We start from the raw sequence: 16,296 nt of genomic DNA on the forward strand, positions 1-16,296 counted from the left end.
ATTGTGGCATGACATTTGGATATCCATATTGTGGCTGTGGATCACTATATCCCATCATTAAGATTTTGTAGTGATTTTTATGATAAGGTGAGGAGGTTGCTTGATGTGTTGTAAAACACACTTACTTTACTTATCGTTTTATCATGTTTTAAGTACTTTATTAGTTTAATTATTAAGAGTTATGGCTTGTTTTTGCTTGATTTTACAAAGATTGATGATTAATTGTAGGTTGTGAGTTTTAAGGAAGAAAAGTGTCAAGTTTGGAGACTCTAGGGGCCTTTTTGATCAACTTTGAAGACTACAACTAAAGGCCTGACCCAAGCCCACAAGATCCAAGCCTTTTATGCTTAATATATGAAGATAATTAAAAAAAGATCCCTAACCAGCCATCAATCCTGAAATCAGCAGCCAACTAAGAAAAAAATAACCCTAAAAGCCCCCATTCAAGAGGAAAAATTCGTTTTTTGCAATTCTTGAGCCAAGGGAAGAAGGAGGAGGCTAAGAACGGTTGTGGACAGCAGCTAGGGACCATATACACTCATAATCTCAGCCATAATATTGAGTAATACATCCATAAACTTTGTGTTTTTGTTCAAGAACCCTAACTAGTTGGTTTGATCTTTTATGTTAGATTGTTTTGCAAGTAACTTAAAGATTGACTGGTGTTTGATTGTTCTTGAATCTTGAATGGGTTTACTTATGTTTATGTTGATGTTTATGATGTTTAACTTAAGTATTAGCTGCTGTCCAAAACCAATGTTAGGCTAAAGTAGTTAGTTCTACCTAGGTTAGATGATTATTGTTAGGTTTTAGTAAGTAGATTGGATTGTTGATGATCATGACTTGAATTGTTAATGTAAAGTTTGGTTTAACATTGAATTAGATTGTGTTTAGTGGGTATGTTTTGATTAATAATACTCAATTACCTCTTGCTTTGATTGATTGAATTGGTTTTAGTTGATTTTAGCTTGTTTGAACTCTTTACTTTGTGTTTAGAGACTGTTTGCGGGAAGTACAACCGTAGGGTTTAGTTGGGTATATTAATTAGTTAAAATCAGCGGGTAGACACCTTCTTAGAGACCGAGAGGTGATAGGAAGTAGGGTCGTCTCATAGATTTTACTTGTTAGGATTAGGATCGCGAGAGAGCGGGTTCGGTTCTTGTCGGGTTTGGGTTTGTGAGCGACTAGTTGACCTAGTTTAAGTTATACTAAATTGTTCCTCTATCCTTGGTTGCGTAGTATTCGTCTCCATTAGGGTAGTGTGTCGGTGAGACCGAGAGGAGAGTCGGCATTAGAGCACTTTAATAATTCGTTAACCGGTTAGTTCTTAAAATCAACTAAGTGTAGGTTAGGGTTTGTTAGCGAGACCGAGAGGTGATCTAGCTTTTTTAGTGAACCTTAGTTGTGTCATCCTTGGGAACCGGTGTCGTGAGATTCTACAATCCATTAGCTTATTATACCTTCAATAGGATTTTTACCTAGGTAGACGTTTTCCCCATTGATCAATCGTATTCTCAAAGCTTCGTCTAGTTTTCTTAAGTTAAGTCTTTTAAGTTAACTAAAGTAAGTTAGGTTAAGTAGTTAATAATTAAAAATCATTTAATTATATTATTCTTAGGTGAGTCTTGGTTAGGGTTAAGTATTAAGTATGTTTTCTCGTGTCCTTGTGTTCGATGCTTGGACTTCTTTAGGTCTACACTATTAGTGATCAGTACACTTTCCAGTTGTGTGTGGATTCATTAGGATTTTCGCTTGATAAATTTAAAGCTTATTTGTGGGTCATTTAGAAAGAGCATCATTATACACGCATCAAGTTTTCGGCGCCGCTGCCGGGGACACGGTTAGAGGCGTATGGAGAACGACCCGAGTTAGGATTTACCTATTGTAATTTCGTATATTATATTAGATTAGTTATTTTAATTAGTTTAGTTTTAGTTTAATTTTATTTTAAGTATTCTATTATATTTTTATCTGGTACCCGTAACCCTTTTCTTTTGAGTGTTCTTTAAAGGAAATATGTTCGGACGACACGTTGGAACGCCGTGGTGCAAAGTATGTAGCGGAGATCACTGGGTACATGATGCTTATGAGCGAAGGAGGATAGAAACCGAGGCACGGAAAGCTCCATGGGAATCACTTGTGGCAAAGCCTCCTCCATACCAATTTGCATATGATCAAATGGGGAACTTCTTAAGGTATAAAGACTTATCGGGAAATATATTAGTGCCCACCCCAGAATTGGAATCAATAATGGATGATGTATTGTTTGCCATTAGAAGGGATTTGGAATATATTCCACCTTTGAATCCACCTTTCTTTGAAACCCCGAGTGAGATTGAAGATACCGGAAAGGAGGAGCAGAGAGTAAAGGAGTATGTTCCCTCTTGGGAGGACGAGTTCATGGGTGAGTTTGGCGAAGAGTCTATGGATTTTACCATTATGGATGAAGGAGAGTTTGACCCACTTGGCGACTTAAAGTTTCTTAAGGATCTATTGTATAACGAGCCAAGTGCGGGGATCAAGAATGAGCCTTGTGAGGAGAGCCATTAGGTGGTTGGTGAATCAGTCTTTCCACCATTGCACTTTGAATGTGAAAAACCAAAACATTAACCGTACTCAATCTCCATTCGGGACGTGTTGAGGTTTAAAAAGTTGGCTAAAAGAATAAGGAGGATATCTAGGCTCAGAGATCATGGTATGCAGAAGAGTTCGTTACTCCTGTTTCACTTTAGGGGATCATTTTTGGGGGAGTCTAAGAGTTGGTGGGCTGGGTTTAATTCATATGGTCGTGCCCATGAGAGTTGTGCAATTGGTTTCTTCCCGACCAATTGTAAGAGGAGAGTATTGAGGAGAATCAATGGGAAGAGGATAAAGGAGAAGCCTCCTAACTGAGGTTTCGGGAGCGAGTCTGGCTAAAGACTATTCAATAAACTTAGAGCTTCCCAGGAGGCAACCCGGTAATATCTTTTCTTGTTATTTTATTTTCATTTTATTTTTATTTCCGAGTTTTGCCGGATGTCTCTTCTCTTACTTGCAGGTTATTCCTTGATTGATTGATGATGGTTGATGAGCTGGAGTTTAAACCAAGTGTGGGGATGCAATTTTCTTAAGGATTTCCGCTTTCGTTCGTTAGTGATAGCTTGATAGAGAGCACTGGAGTTTAAAGCTTGCGTTCGAATAGGCGGGCGAGGAACATGATTCACCGCACACTTGCATGATCACATATGCCAGGGGAGTCTTTTCCATTTTATTTTTCTTTATGTTTAGTTTTGTCTTTTCCTTGTCTCACATTGAAGACAATGTGAAATTTAAGTGTAGGGATGGGGAATTGACGTTTTCATTTTTAAGAAAAATAAAAGAATTTTTATAAAAAAAAATTTATAAGAAAAATGTCCCTTAAATTTAATTTTCTTTTTGCGTTAAAGTGGGAGATGATGATATTTATCGGAAATCAGTTTTTCAAACTACTAATAATATGAGATAAATAAAAGAAAACACACTTAACTTGGGATGTGTCGGTAGGCTCAGCCTTGAAAATGAAATGGCAAATTTGATAAAATGGTTAAAACGGAAATCTTTTGTGGGTAAAGCGTTTTTTTCCGTGGAAAATAAGTAATGAAAGGTCGGGCCATACTCAACCCTCAAATTTTGGTATGAAAAGTGGAAATATCATGAGTTTTAAAAATTTGAATACGTTATCATATATTGCTTGGGCAGGTTTAACGTTAGAGTATGTCGTGTAGCCTGTGATATAAATCTTTAACTGCTATTTTAGTGTTTTACACCTCATTGGCGTATGGTTTTATAACCTTAAATCTTGTATTGATGGGATGCTTCGGGTCCGAAGACCATAGGTCTGTATGCAATCTATTCATCTGGGTATTCACAATTCCTAAGTGGGGTTGTGGATATTTAAAATAAAGTCAAAAAGAGCAAACCCTTATAAGTCTTTAAACATGATCACAAAAGTACAAATACACTACAGACTTGATCATCCACGCTGTTAGCCATGTGGGGTCCCCTTGCTCGCGTCTCATTACCATTAAGAAACGGACCACAAGGGACACGCTACATGTAATCCCTACAGATGAAATTTTGCATACTCACCTATGGTGATGGTTTCGGTGTATTGCTTGATAACGGGGATATGTCATGTTGTGGGGAACACTAGCTATTAATTAATTGAACCTTAATCGTATTTAATGGCTGCTTGGTAGACTTTGATGCTTAAGCTTAGGTGGATAAACAATATCCTTGATCGTCTTAACTATTCATGAAAAAAAAAATAGAGCAACAAAAGTTTTAATTCTGCTAATTTTGAGGTTTAAGTCAATTTGGGGTGGTTTGGTCCGGTAAAAGCTGAAAATAAGCGGGTCTTAATTGTGTAATCCACTGAGTAATATTATTGTTGGATCTTATTTGTCCCGTTAAAAATTAAGGCATGGGTTTAAGTGAATAACAATATCGGTGATCGCGGTTTTTTCGTTCTTCTAAGCTTTAGAAAATTAACCTATATGTTTTTAAGACTGTATTTTCCTATTCTGATCCAACTACATTAGACTTTTTTAGGGACGAAAAAGACTTAAGTGTCGGGATGTTTGACGTGTTGTAAAACACACTTACTTTCCTTATCGTTTTATCATGTTTTAAGTACTTTATTAATATAAGTATTAAGAGTTATGTCTTGTTTTTTCTTGATTTTACAAAGATTGATGATTAATTGTAGGTTATGAGTTTTAAGAAAGAAAAGTGTCAAGTTTGGAGACTCTAGGGGCCTTTTTGATCAACTTTGAAGACTACAACTCAAGGCCCGACCCAAGCCCACAAGATCCAAGCCTTTTATGCTTAATATATGAAGATAATCTGAGCAGCCATCAATCCCGAAATCAGCAGCCAACTAGGAAAAAAATAACCCTAAAAGCCCCCATTCAAGAGGAAAAATTCGTTTTTTGCAATTCTTGAGCCAAGGGAAGAAGAAGGAGGCTAAGGATGGTTGTGGACAGCAGCTAGGGACCATAGACACTCATAATCTCAGCCACAATATTGAGTAATACATCCATAAACTTTGTGTTTTTGTTCAAAAACCCTAACTAGTTGGTTTGATCTTTTATGTTGGATTGTTTTGCAAGTAACTTAAAGATTGACTGGTGTTTGATTGTTCTTGATCTTGTATGAGTTTACTTATGTTTATGTTGATGTTTATGATGTTTAACTTAAGTATTAGCTGCTGTCCAAAACCAATGTTAGGCTAAAGTAGTTAGTTCTACCTAGGTTAGATGATTATTGTTAGGTTTTAGTAAGTAGATTGGATTGTTGATGATCATGACTTGAATTGTTAATGTAAAGTTTGGTTTAACATTGAATTAGGTTGTGTTTAGTGGTTATGTTTTGATTAATAATACTCAATTACCTCTTGCTTTGATTGATTAAATCGGTTTTAGTTGATTTTAGCTTGTTTGAACTCTTTACTTTGTGTTTAGAGACTGTTTGCGGGAAGTACAACCGTAGGGTTTAGTTGGGTATATTAATTAGTTAAAATCAGCGGGTAGACACCTTCTTAGAGAACGAGAGGTGATAGGAAGTAGGGTCGTCTCATAGATTTTACTTGTTAGGATTAGGATCGCGCGAGAACGGAATGTGTTCTTGTCGGGTTTGGGTTTGTGAGCGACTAGTTGACCTAGTTTAAGGTAAACTAAATTGTTCCTCTATCCTAGGTTGCGTAGTATTCGTCTCCATTAGGGTAGTGTGTCGGTGAGACCGAGAGGAGAGTCGGCATTAGAGCACTTTAACAATTCGTTAACCGGTTAGTTCTTAAAATCAACTAAGTGTAGTTTAGGGTTTGTTAGTGAGACCGAGAGGTGATCTAGCTTTCTTGAGTGAACCTTAGTTGTGTCATCCTTGGTAACCGGTGTCGTGAGATTCTACAATCCATTAGCTTATTATACCTTCAATAGGATTTTTACCTAGGTAGACGTTTTCCCCATTGATCAATCGTATTCTCACAGTTCCGTCTAGTTTTCTTAAGTTAAGCCTTTTAAGTTAATTAAAGTAAGTCAGGTTAAGTAGTTAATAATTAAAAATCATTTTAATTATATTATTCTTAGGTGAGTCTTGGTTAGGGTTAAGTATTAAGTACGTTTTCTGGTGTCCTTGTGTTCGATACTCGGACTTCCTTAGGTCTATACTATTAGTGATCGGTACACTTGCCGGTTGTGTGTGGATACGTTAGGATTTTCGTTTAATAAATTTAAAGCTTAGTTGTGGGTCATTTAGAAAGAGCATCACTATACACGCATCATTGCTTCAAAGGGACGGTTGAAGAATGCTTCTGCTGCTGCCTCTTGTTGACGGATTTTACTTGCTTGTTCGGAGATTGAAGGAAGTTTTCCTTGAAAAGGAGGAAATCTTGTGGAAACCTGATCTTGATTCCTTGAATGTATTGTAAATAAGGGTCTTCAAGATCATAGCATGAAGTCATGTGGAAGAACGGATGTTGACATCCTACATCTGGTGAACAGTCACACTTTGAATATGTTGAAGGCTCTTCCCTTGGTGTACTTACTTCTTCAGAAATCTCTTCCTCTTCTTCCGGGTCTTCTTCCTCTTCTGGGTCCTCCACTTCTTCCATGGCCATCGCTTTATTAGTTACTACAGGGTCGAGGTGGTTTCTTTCATATGGTTGAATGACTCTCATCTTTGGATCATAGGAGTTAGAGTGAGAATCCGGGAGGTTGTGAATGGGTGTTCCGAAATGCCATCGTCTTTGGTCAGAATGACATTACATCCAGCTTGATGAGTCAGACTCGAGTTCAACCTTGATTTGCTTGTTTGCTAGCATCTCATTGGACGGGTGATACGCCGGGATGTCAGAAGAGTGATAATCCGGAATGTCTGAAGGATGATAACTTGGGATATTTGTGGGATGATATTTTTGCATCGGAGGATCGCATGGTATGTTGATTGGTAGTTGTTCAGTACCGGGAAAATATACCGGTGTGGGTCGGACAATTGGATGATCTTGATTAAAATTCATAGTAGTCTTCACTCATGTTATCTTTTGGGAGTATCGGTCCGGGGCGTCCAGCTCTCCTTGCGTCACATAATGCCGTCTGTCACTTTCTTGAATGACATCTATGGGTGGTTTAGATTGATGAGGGATAGAAAGGGTTACCGGCTTATCTTATCCCTAATAATATAAAACAAATAATAATAGAAATTCTTATTCACTTTGATCGAAACTTAGGTATTATTAATTAATACCTAATTTGCTAAGATCGATGACTCTGATACCAAACCGTCACACCCCTATCTTAGGCCTAGGCGTGTGACCAATAGTTGGTACGGTTTTTGTAAATAAATCAGAGTTACGGGTTAATGCGGAAATATATGTGTGGATTAAAATATTAATATTTACATATCAAAATACGGGATTATAAAATACTCGTTTAATGTTTAAAAAAGATTCATTTCTTATATAAAACTATCATTCAAGTTTAATAATTAACAAAATGATATGAGCCATCAGATCGCCTTGTGACGATTCGATTCTTCAAGTGCTTATCCTTCGTTACCAGTAAAAACAGTTTGAAAATACGTCAGCAACACATGCTGGTGAATAAGCTGACGCATAAAATATTTTATTTACTTAATCATTTGTCGAGACATAACTTAGGTCTCAGCCCATCGCGGCTTAGGAATAATCTAGTTAAAAATAAATTCCAAATATAAAATTAAGCTAAACTCGAAACCGCTCATCAAAGACCTCAGCGTTCGAGGTTACTTAGCTACCATCGGTATACATATGATTATCCTCTCACGGACATAAATTAGGTCCGGCCCGTCATGGCGGAGACATAACCAAGTGCGGCGCGGTGTGCCCACCGTCAACCACATATGAAAGGATCTAGACAAACGTACACGACAGCCTGAGTGCCAGCGATTACTTTTGTGCATAACGTTTTAGAGATACGTAATCTCATGTAATCAATTTAATTGACTCGATTAAACTAGTTAAAAGATTGGTGCGTATTCACCTTTGAAAATGATCAGCTTCACTTCACTGATCGGTTAGTCTTTCTTTTGCTAGGGCCTCAGGCCCTACTTAGTAGACTGACAATGACAATGGCTTGCGAAACTAAGTAGGTTTGCTTCTTGACGTAGGTTTGCCTCTGGCCTAGATTAAATTACAAGATTAACTTAAGTGAAATGAAGTCTCTATCGCTCTACTTAAAAATCAAATATGAAACTTCATACACCTTAAAGTTCATAGGACGAAAAGAGGTTTTTTTGAGGCCCTGATACTCAGCCTAGCATTGAATAGACTAGGTATTCACCTTATCAATATATCAAATCAACGGTGGGGTCTGTTTGGCACCTAACTGGGCACCTAAATCGGACCGAACCCTTGTCAGGCTATTGTTCTCTTCTTCCCTCAAAGTTATCGAGTAAGACATCGATTTATCAATAAGATCAATTTTTTTTATTGCATGATGCACTCCCCTGAAAAACATCGGAGTGCGTGTAAACGAGGTGCTCTACCAACTGAGCTACAACCCTTAGTGCTTGTAATACATATTTTGTTATGTAGATAATTTCTTGTCAAGATGACTATTCCATGATCCAAGATCATATTGATCGGTATTGCTTCTAAGTAATATGATCTTTATAATATAGTGAGAGTATAACCATTTTTATTACTTGATCTTTAATCTAGCTTTAGACATTTAGTCTATTTTATATAATCTTTAACTCGATTATAGTTTCTTTTCAAACTTTTAGTTTAAAACAACTTTTCTTTATTTAAAGATATTCAAACCTTTAGTTTTAAAATATCATTTCCTTATTATACCATTCAAACCTCTAATTCTATTATTTATATTTTCTAAACATTATGTTTCTTCTTCTCGAAGAAAAGTATACTTTATTTCTTTACTTTATTATTTAAGAATCTCAAATAATATATAACAAAGAATTAAAGTTATATCAATATCTTTTATTAATATTATCTTCATTCGTTCTCGAGGTATCGATTATACCCTCAACTAGGGTCTAAACCTATAATAATATTTTAATATTATTATACTCGGGCAGAATCCCTACCTTGATTGGCTTATATTTTCTAGACTCTTGGGCAGCACCTCCACGCTTGCACGTTTATCGAGGAGTGTTGGACGACACTTCTTTTGGCACACAAATCTAGGTATGTCGATTGTAAATCTTCGTCGGCACGCACTTCCAGGCAAGGTGTCGGCTCGTTTCGTGGTGGCACGTACTTCGAGGCAACGTCGGTTTTGAGCACGATTTACGAGGTTTGAACGCCGGGTCGGTGGCATACTTATCGAGGTAGAGAGTGGTATTACTAGAGAGAGTGAAAGGTGTGAGTATGAATAAAGGCCTGATGGCCCTATTTATAGGCTGATCGAGTTGACCCATCGTGATATGCGATGGGTCTTTGCCTTTGATCCATCGCGTATAGCGATGGGTCATCGGCAGATTTATTATTATTCTATTCTATAGCAATACACGATGGAACCTTTATAGGCCATCGTGTATCGCGACAATCGTTTTTGTGTAATCAGTAGGGTTGTCACGTGTGCCACGTGGATGGGCACACAGTGCACTTGGAGACACGTGTTATCGTGTGTCAGACCACGTCATCGCACTCCGCGATGACGTTGCAGCTTAAGGGAATCGCGTATCGTGACCCCTCCCTTTTCTTGGGCTTTGTGACAAACCCATCGCGTATCGCGATGGGTTGTCTCATGAACCATCGCGTGTCACGATGGGTCACGAAAACAGGTTTTCAAGTTTAGTTCTTGCACTTTTATTACTTGGAATTTTAGGTCTGAAATTTTCAAGATGTTACATCCTCCCCACCTTGGAATGAATCTCGTCCACGAGATTTTCTTTCTAGAATAAGTGGGGGTACTTTTTCTTCACTTAGGATTCTAACTCCCAAGTATATTCGGGGCCTCTTCGAGAGTCCCATTTAACTTTGACTAAATATAGATTACGCCTCTAAAGTTTCTTTATTTTAAAATCTTCAATTTGTAGAGGTCGTTCTACAAACTTGAGATTTTCGTTTATTTTGACATCTCTTAGAGCATTCTCATCCCATCCCCTATAATTATGTTAGGGAAGTTTGCAAATTATAGGGTGATGTTATGAGTCATTGTGAGTGTAAATTATAGGTTGGATAGAGAAATGTAGTAATTTTTTTGTAAATTTGGGGAAACATTGTTTGCCCCTATTTATTTTTTAATATTTGTTGGATTGGTTGTGAGTAGATGAGAGAGAAAACTGTATTGATAAATGTATAAAAAATATTTATTTAATTGAACGGGATAAATAAATGTAGTGTTTTTAGTGTAATTATAGAGATAGAGATGGGGAACGGGTTGAGAATGCTCTTAAGGGAATTGACAATGATTCATCGGCCAGACATTTACGCATGTTAGAGACATGGAATACATCGTGTATCCCTTTCATTTCTTCGGATAGTCGCAAACGATAAGCGACAGTACCGATTCGCTCGAATACTTCGAATGGTCCAACAAAATGTGGACTTAAATTCATTTCTTACCGAAGCGAACAACGTCTTTCCAAGGCGAAACTTTCAATAAAACTCTATCACCTACATTGAATTCTAACGGCTTACGACGGACATCAGCGTAACTCTTTTGTTGGTCTCGCGCCATCTTAAGTTGTTCACGGATTTGAAATATTTTATCGGTGGTTTCTTGGACTATCTCGGGTCCAAACATTTGATTCTCTCCAGTTTCAGACCAGTATACTAGGGTTCTACATTTTCGGCCGTATTACGCTTCGAACGGTGCAGCTTGAATACTTGTGCGATAACTATTGTTATACGAAAATTCCATTAAGGGAAGATGGTCGTCCCAACTTCCACCTAGGTCAGTCACACAAGCACGGAGCATATCTTCAAGCCTTTGAATTGTTCTTTCACTTTGCCCATCAGTTTGAGGATGATAGGCAGTGCAAAGATTTAGTTGGTTTCCTAACGCTTATTGGAAACTTTTCCAGAAGTGAGACGTGAATCGGCTGTCTCGATCAGAAATGATAGATAGAGGCACTCCATGCAATGCAACGATGTGGTTTACATAAATTTGTGCTAATCTATCCATCGAATGTGTGCCGTTGATGGGTATAAAATGAGCGGATTTAGTTAACCAATCGACGATAGCCCATATTGGATTATGTTGACAAGTGGTTTTCGGGAGTTTCGTGATGATGTCCATGGTTATCATTTCCCACTTTCAAACGGGAAGTTCGGGTTGCTGAAGCAATCCCGAGGGTTTTTGGTGTTCGGATTTTACTTTAAAACACGTCAAACATTATTTTAACCGAAGTGTCACTAGCGGTTTCTACAATAAAAGTTTCAGACACTCGGCAACATTTCATTTTAGCTAATTTTCTAAAGGGCGTGGCTACGAAACTTTTGTTCGCACCAGAATCAAATAATACATAAGCGGAAACACCGTTTACTAGAAACGTACCTATGACGACATCTGGAATTTGCTTAGCTTGTTCTTGAGTCAGCATGTAGGCTCTGGTCTTTGGCCTAGTTGGCTCTGCATCCTTCTTTCTGCTCCCTCCAGCTTCACCCTCAGTGCACTCTTTAGCAAAGTGACCCGTCTTACCGCATTTGTAACATGCGGACTTTGCAGTACAATCTGGAGCGTAATGCCCCACCTTCCCGCACTTGCAACAAGCATACGTACCGAACTTGCACTCACCAGAATGACTCTTCCCACACTTATAACAAGTGTCAGAACCCTTACTCCACCTGCACTCACCTCCATGCGTCTTGCCACAAGTTTTGCACGATCTTTTCTCCCACACCTTCTGTTTCTTATCCTTTGAGTTCCACAACTGAGTACCGGGTTGTTTACCAGGAGAGACCCACTTCCTTTCTTTCTTCTCTTCCCCCACAACAACATCATTCGCAGCCAGGTCCTCAAAAACCATCTCTGCGAGTTCGACAACATAGTCAAAAGTAGCAGGTTTATTCTCCCTGACTAGTACGCGAACTTTTTGTGGCAATCCTCTCACATAACACTTAATCCTCTTAGCTTCAGTGTTGACCATGTCGGGTACCAACCTAGACATTCGATTGAACTCTGTGGTGTACTCACGATGTGTCATCGTTCCAGCTTTCAAGTTCAGGAACTTCATCCCCGCCTTCTCAACCTCGGCGTCAGCACAGAATTTCTTCATAACCAGTTCTTTCAGATCCTCCCACTTCATAGCCTTGATTTCCTTTTGACTCTTCCTCTGCTCAATCGATTCCCACCAGTACATCACCTCGTCACCAAATGATTGGGTGGCGTAATCGAAAGCTTGGTCAGGACGACACTCGTTGATTCGGATAATTTTATCCATAGCGGTTATCCATTGGAGAGTAGAGATTGTGTCTCCCAGACCAGTTAGCTTCGGCGGGTCACAACCTTTAAAGGACTTATAGTTGCACCCACCTCGGCCTCGTTTCCTGTCATCGGCTTTCACAAACTTAACCCCACTCGAGGCCTCCCTTTCTCCTTCCTCATTTCTCCTACCATCATCACCCGCCCCTTCGGCAGTTCTTTCATGGCTTCGATCAATTCCTTCAGGAGTCAGGATCTTCACAGCAGTGGCTACAGCTTGAACAATAGCTGCTTGAATTGCGGGATCCATTTGAACCCCTTCATTGTTGTTCGGGTTTCCTCCAGCTGCGCTTCCTTCATCTCCGGTGTTAGAAGCTGTTTCCACCGAAGGTCGTTGGACACGACGAGGCCCGCCACAACGTCTAATACGACTTCAGTTCTCACAATTCCTCCAGCTCCTACATTTACTCCCGTTCCAGCCATTGTATTCTAAAAGGGAAAACACAAAAGTCATCACTCAAGGAACTGTTAGTACAAGGATTGTAAGGCTAACAGGTAATAACAGTGGCTAGCTGTGATTAGCTGATCACGTTACTTTCCGTGTCCAATACACTTCCCTTTATGAGTCTACTTGTGCTGGTTCTACTTTAAACAGTTAATCAATCAAGGAAATAAGTTAATCTTATCTCTAATATTACACAATTATTCAATCATCCCTTTACCTTTACTGGGCTTGCTTGAGTGACACATGACATTCTTGAACTGGCATCTTCTTTCTTTTCTTACTTAAATCTCCTTCTCTGTCCGAGTCTAGGCATGTAGGATGCTTAAATCTCTCGAACTTTGCTCCGATACCAACTTGTAAGGCCCCGTTACCGGTACCTCACATTTGGACGTTGGATTTACTCATCAACATAGTTCTAATCATCAGAGTTAATAAAAACATTCGCGTAGCATAAAAACTTTCATAAACATTTCACAACTTGTCTTAAACAAACATCTTTGTCTTTTAAAATAAACAAATATTAAACATAACTGATAAACGTCTCGAGTCTTCCCATGCCAGCCTCTTATTCAATGCCACGTGTTCCCCTCAAGCGAGCTGCCTCATCCTACTCACCTGCGTGCATACTAAAAGTCAGCTACGCTGAGTGAGTTCTAGTTAATCACATATCATACTTTACATACATACTTACATACTTTCATAATTCAATTTCTACTTTACTTTATTCTATTCTGCCTCGGATATTATTAGGGTCCGGTCCCTTTTTCTGCCTTGGATATTATTAGGGTCCAGTCCTTTTCTGCCTCAAGATTATTAAAGGGCTCGGTCCCTTTTCTGCTTTAGATATTATTAGGGTCCAGTCCCTTTTCTACCTTTCTATCTCTTGCATTCATTCATAACATACATACGTATCATTCATAGTTCATACATAACATTATAACATGACAGTACGTGCAATATCCGTAGATCGTTCACGTACCGACAAGTAATCATTCTTACCTTTCACATAATCACATAAGGCATATCACTTTGGATAAATGTATTAACAATCACATCGAGTATGCACACAGCCCCGAAAACATAACACAGAAATGTGGCTAGAAACTCACCTGGATCCTGTTTCTTTCTCCGTTTATCATAATTCCATTATTTAACTGTGCCCTGCTAACTGTATATAGGGTACACGTATTAATATTGGTTCTATGTCGGGAGTAATCTATGGTCATTGTATTACATTATACTTAGATTATTTTATATAAATCCTAGTGTATACGGCTTTTAATTATTTAGTATTCACTTTTTTTCTTTAATATTTTAGCTTAACATCCTAGATTACTCTTTGGACGTATAATGACGTGGGTACGCGTATGCGTATATTTATACTCACACATCTAACTCACGGGTACCTATACATATACATATATAAGTATAATGTGTTCGAGTCTTAACGCGATCGGATCTTTATTATTGTTAATTATACTATAAATAACTCAAGGCATTGCAACGAGTTTGGCCATCTATTTTGTAATCGAGTTTATATGTTTTAAGTGTTTGAGTGACGGTGTGATCGAGTGTTCGGAGTGTAATAGGGTTTGGGTTTGTAATTTGGGCTTGGGCTCGAGTTTGGGCCGTGTATTAAATAAGAAGCCCAATCCCCTCATTGCCTTAATCAACCACCAGATCCTCTTCTTCACGTACTGAAACTTCAAGCCTCTCGAACCCCACCCCTCCCAGAATCGATTACAATGTAATCGATGTTTGACAAAATCAACTGATTAAGCGAACAGGATTGTGAACGATTGCCCTAATATTGGTCGATTACAATGTAATCGACTCGGATTGTATGCGAGTTTATGTGTACATGTTGTAATCGATTCTCAACTGTATTCGAATGGTAATGGGAACGAACTCAGTGTAATCGATTCTTGTATTCGAGTTTTTCGTATCTGTATCCAATTGTAATCGAGTTGCTTTGTGTAATCGGCCTTAGCCCTAGACTAAATCAACAGTAATCGATATGTGTTCATTGTAATCGAGCTTATGGGACTAGATTACAATGTAATAGATTTGTAATTAGGCTTACTGTAATCGAATCTCCTGATATTCGATCACATTGTAATCTATTTGGATTGTGTTCGAGTATAAATTTGTAATCGATTGCTACTGTATGCGAGTTACAGTGAATTCATTTGTATGCGAATTACAAGTGAGCGAGTTTATGTGTTTGTATGCGAGCCGTGTATTCTTCTAAGTCCTTGTATGCGATCCCTTATATTGTATGCGAGTATGTATTTATGATTTAAGTATTTGTAATCGACTTTCAGATCTTGTATGCGAGTTTGTTTGTATAGATATGAGACCATGTGCTGCTGGGCATGCTACTGTTCTCTTTCTTTTATTATTATTATTATTATTATTATTATACAAAGTATGTGTCTTGCATATATTTTTATTATGGTCCTAGCTCGTCTCGTAATGCTTCCCTAACCGTATTCGGCTAAGACTTAACCCGAGAAATTATAAAGTTTGAACCCTTAGGCTTGAAATCTTCAAAACTAGATCTTAGGGTTTTCTTAAACGAGCCACGTCCAATTTCGGGTTCGTTACATTCATTTTAACATCAAGTTTACAACTTTATGTCTCATTTTGGACCCGATCTATTCTTGTTTTAAGTTTCAAGGCCAAACGTTAATGAAAACGTAATCTTTAAAGATCAAGAACATACCTTTTTGTGTTCGTTTGATTTCGGCTAGCTTGTTTATGAACCTTAAGCCTTGGATCTATCTTGTATAAGGAAGATCTATAAATAATCACGTATGATCTCGCGTCTCCTTTCTTTCTTTCTTTAGGCCGTTTATGGTAAGGTGTATGTGTTTTTGAGTGTGTGTAGAGATTAAGATGGAAATGATGGAATGAGAGTTAGGGTTTTAGAGTGGTTTAAGGGGGGTATTTATACCCTTTTAAGCCCATTACCCTTTAACCCACCTTAATTAATCTAAGTCCCCATGATCCTTTCTTTATATGGTATTAATTAATTATTGACACACGATAACTAAACGCGACTTTCTTTATTTAATATTAAAATATTTAGGATGTTACATCGTGATAAACGATTCCACAGTCGTAATCATTCAATGTTTCCATCCATCTTCGTTGACGCATGTTGAGCTCTTTTTGTTCAAAAATGTGTTTTAAACTTTTGTGATCAGTGTACACAATGAATTTAACTCCATAGAGATGGTGCCTATATAACTTTAAGGCAAAGATTATGACGCCTAACTCTAGATCGTGGGTTGTGTAGTTCTTTTCGTGTAATTTGAGTTTTCAAGAAGCGTAAGCGATTACTTTCTTTCGTTGCATTAGTACAATTTAGGGAATTGATATCGATTATTGGGTTATGTTTGCGGT

The sequence above is a fragment of the Bidens hawaiensis genome, unplaced genomic scaffold, assembly GCF_021521415.1.
Source record: "Bidens hawaiensis isolate Kalapana, Puna unplaced genomic scaffold, B.hawaiensis_p1.1 tig00012278_1, whole genome shotgun sequence".
Taxonomy (NCBI): domain Eukaryota; kingdom Viridiplantae; phylum Streptophyta; class Magnoliopsida; order Asterales; family Asteraceae; genus Bidens; species Bidens hawaiensis.